The following is a 4,432-nucleotide window of genomic DNA, read 5'->3' as shown; positions in this document are numbered from 1 at the left end:
TTAGGTAAAAACACTTCTCTTTCCTCCATGAATTGTCATGGCACCAAAAACCAATGGATCTTAAAAATAAGTATAGAAATATACTCTCATCCCATTCCTTTGATCTTTTGTCTCTCCCCCTGCCAGTGTCACACAGTCGGGATTACAGTGACTTTGCAGTAATTTTTGAAACAGGGACATGTTGGTCTCCTAGATTTGTTCTTCCTTTCTTTTTCTTTTTTTGTAGCACCGGAGATCAAACTCAGGACCTTGCGCTTGTGAGGCAGGCGGCAGAATCACTGAGCTAAAGCCCTGGCCCTTGATCTTCCTTTTCAATCTGGTTTTGCCTACTTGAGGATCTCTGCATTTTCTTGTAAATTTTAGGGTCAGCCTTTCCATTTCTGCCCGAGGCAACTGGGATCTTGATAGGGAACGCAATAAACCTGCAGATCACTTTGGGCAGTATTGCCATCTTAGCATTATCTCATCTTCTAATCCAAGAACAGGGGAGACCTTTCCATTTACTTATGCCATCTTTAATTGTTTTCAGTGAGGTTTTGCAGTTTTCAGTTTCTCTAGTCTGGCTCTACTGTTTATAAGCACATAGAAAATCACACAGATTGAGCACACCTGTAATCCCAGCACTCAGGGAGGCTGAGGCAGGAAGATTGCATGTTTGAGGCCAGCCTGGGCAATTTAGCAAGACCCTCTCTCAAAATAAAAAAGGGCTGAGGATGTAGCTCAGCATAAAAGCCCTGGGCTTAATCCCGAGATCTGAAAAAAAAAGTTTAGTGTGTCACGAAGGGGCATGGGCAGCAATGGCCATTGAAACTGAGTTGGCTTGGGAGATGTCACCTGGCTTGGGCAGCTCAGCCTCTGGGACCCATAGAGGAGGAGGTTTTGGTTGGTGGAGTTAGGATTGCGACTCACTTCTGCTCATACCCACACTGTGGGGTTCCAGGCATGGGAAACCACATGGCCAAGCAGGAGGTGGGAAAGGCAAGGTAGCTAGGGAGCCCCAGCTTGGGCTTTGCTCCCGGAGCCTGAGCCGGCTGCCCGAGCATCGTCTTTTCTCAGTGCCCAGCAGGGAGAGCCCTACCTTACCATGAGACCAGAAAATGGTCCCATGCCTTTACCCCTCCACTACCTCTCCACTGCCGGGTTTTTCTCTGAGAATCCAGAATTCCCTCCATCTGGGCTGTCCATTCACTTCCTGTTCAGCAACCTGAGTCCTCCCCATCCTTCAGGGCACCTTCTCCAGAAATCTCTGAGGTCCTTTGTTTATCTTTTTATTATTATTATTGTTGTTGTTTTTAGTGCTGAGGATCAAACCCAGGGCTTCTTGCATGTCAGCAAGTGCTGTGCTACTGAGCCACATCCCCAGCCCTCTGAAGTCTCCTACTCCTGCTTTTAGGGGGTCACAGCCTCCTCTGAACCCACCTCCCCAACCCTGAGCACACTGCTGTCTGGGCTGTGCTGCCCGGGAGACTCCAGCTCCAGTGCTGAGTTGATGGCTGATGGCAGGGTCTGGACCCCTCACTAGTGGATGAGCTTCCCATGAGCTTCCCATGAGCTCCCAGCTCAGTCAAGCTGCAAGCACAGAGTCGAATCTGGCCACCTGGTGATCAGGTTGGGTGATTAGACGGGCACAGTGTGAAAATCCTGGGTGACTCCCACCCCGTGTTCTATCCACAGACCCCAGAAACCCTGGGCCAGAGTTTTCCAAACACACACCTGTGCTAGACCTCTAAAAGCCTCAGGGTCCCCCAGGCAATCCTGAAACATCCAGGTGCTCAGGGCCTCTGCTTCTGAGTCAGGAGCTCTGGAAAGGGCCCACGAGTCTGGGTTTGACCAAGTTCCCCAGAGGTTCTGATGTGTAACCATGTTCAGGAGCTACTGGGGCTCACAAGTCTTGGTCACTGAAGTTCAGTATGCTTGATGCCCCACCTCCCAACAGCCCCCAGATCCACTGGCTCTTACTTTCAAGTCTCTGTCTTCCGCTCCACTAGGATCTTTTTAGAGGCTCATTTTCCCTGTCAAACTCATAATGCTAAAATCCATCTCCCTTCCTACAAGTCTTCCTGGCTTGTCCCTTCACACTCTCTGCTCACAAATGCACAGAGAAGGTCTTACAAAATACACAAAAATGATATTAAAGAGCAGGATACAATAATACACTTGATCTTAGCCAAAAGGCCGAGAAGCGATAAGGATACAATAATATATTGTATGTATGTGTTATAGTACAGATAGTTTTATTGGAGCAAATGTTTATGTTATCACATGGTATAATTTTTATTAAATTATAGACAAATATATTATAGGCATTTGGGCCTAGTACATAGACTTATGAATTAATCATGATGTCTAGAACTGAGAATGTCCATCTAGTTCATTACTTCCTGTCTTCTCTGCTTTCCTGCTCTCCACAAGTAAACTGTGGCCCAGGTCCCTAAGTATGGGGCTGACCACGCCTCACTCTCTTAGAGTTCTCTTGTGAATTCACCCGGGTTCCCTAACTGGGGGTGCCTGCCATTCATGGACTCTGAGGTCTGAGGCCAGGAGGCAGAGGGTATCTTCATGACCATTTCAGCACCCTTAGCCCCTAGCAGGAAGCAGGCCAGGCCCGTCTGCACAGCTGGAGTCTGTTACCTAGCTGTTTATGGGTCTCTGCCTCTGGCGTTTATAGTTCCCCCTTCGGATCTGCTTCGAGTTCCCACTAATTGGAACAATATCCCAGGAGGCGGTGTGGGCTGGTGGGGGATCAGTGAATGGAGAGTGGAGGGTGGGGCCCATGCCCTGGCTTCTGCCTCACCTGGGTGCAACCAGGACTCCAGGCCTTTTACAAGGACACGGACAGGACAGCAGACAGTGAGCAAACAAACACAAGGGTAGGGAGAGAGGCAAGGCCAGGAAAAGACTAAAAATGTAGCTTACTGTGCCTTAGCACTTAGTGCATGGAAAAATTTGAACCAAATCTTTCTTTTAAGGACATAAACACATGTGATTGAAAAATATGATGGATATTGAAATTTAAAAGCTTATTACTGTGAAAGACACATTGCCACTAATCCCCCTCAAAACACTTCCCCTTGCTTTGAACACACTTACCCCATCATTCTTACTGCTTTCTGAAGCAGTTCTGGAAGTCCTATTGTGTCTTTAGTTGCACTGTCTGTCCTGGCTGCCTCAATGACCTGAATTGACTCAAAAACATTTACCCTTTGTGGCCATTTTAACTTTGGGGAAAAGCCAGAAGTCACACGGTCCCATGTCTGGTCAATAAGGTGGATGACGACAAACCGTAATGTTTTTATTAGCCTACCTTTCCATTGGATGATCCTCTGCAGTGGTATTCGCTGTATTTTCTATTCCTTCTTGTAAAGATACTTATGAAAGAGGACTTCCAGAACTGCTTCAGGAAGTGGCAAAAATGATGGGATGAGTGTTCAGAATGAGTACATGGGTAATAGGGCTCACATAATGAGAATTCTTGGTGCCCACACACCACTGTCTTGGAGCTCTCTTGTATTAATGCCAATGTGCTTTTTCATATATTTTTTAAAAATAGTACCAAAAATATATTGCCAAAAATGTATGCATACTTTAGGGAAAAAAAATAAAATAAATATAAATATTTTAATACTAAATTTATTGAGACATGAGATTAATACAGGTTACTTTCGGCCTCTACAATTACAAGAGGTGCTCAAAGTGATGGCCGTGAGCTTCCAGAACTGCTGGGGTGAACTGAGATTGCTGCATATGCATTTTCACTTTCTTCTCTGAGGGCCAGGAGTGTAGAGGGTTTTCTGTGATACATGACATCCTCTAGGAACCTCCATATGAGAGTAACACCGTCTATTGAAAAACATACTACTTTTCTTTTCCTGATGTGCATATATAGACTATATATAGTCTATATATATAGTTTATATACTATATACTAAAAGTATATATATACTTTTTTGGTGGAATCTATATATATATATATCTCAAAAGTTAGAACCTATAGACAACTAAACAAGTGTAAATATCTGTCGGAAAATTAAAACATAGACAAATAAGACAGTATAAATATTTGGGCCGGGGATTTAGCTCAGTGGTGCTGCCTCCTGCCTCAAAAGCTCAAGATCCTGAGTTTGATCCCTGGAACCCCTCCCCAAAAAAGAAAGTATAAATATGTATGTCCTACCACCCTGGAATAGCCATTGTTCATATTTTATAGTTTTTCTATTCTGTCTGATATATAAAGTTGTTTTTGTAGAAAGGAGAACATATGGACATTGACTATATTTGCAAATCTTTCATTTTGTTGTTGTTGTTATTGTTTTGTTATCAGGAATCGAACTCAGGGCCTCATGCTTGCCAGGCAGGCACTTCTCTGCTGAGCTATATTCCTGGCCCTGTTTTTATTGTTGTTGTTGTTTCTGGGTTTTTTTGAGAAAGGGTT

General features: G+C 44.6%; 1 pseudogene; it reads right to left on the bottom strand.

The window, feature by feature from the left end:
* Positions 1-2,100: 2,100 nt before the first annotated feature.
* Positions 2,101-2,187, bottom strand: LOC147826660 (U2 spliceosomal RNA; annotated as a pseudogene).
* Positions 2,188-4,432: the final 2,245 nt, after the last annotated feature.

This window comes from Heterocephalus glaber, unplaced genomic scaffold (genome assembly GCF_053883595.1).
Source record: "Heterocephalus glaber isolate CG9 unplaced genomic scaffold, H.glaber_assembly_v1.0 deba00001463, whole genome shotgun sequence".
NCBI classification, from domain to species: Eukaryota; Metazoa; Chordata; class Mammalia; order Rodentia; family Bathyergidae; genus Heterocephalus; species Heterocephalus glaber.
Note: the sequence above shows the minus strand (reverse complement) of the source record. Positions and strands in the feature narration are given on the sequence as shown.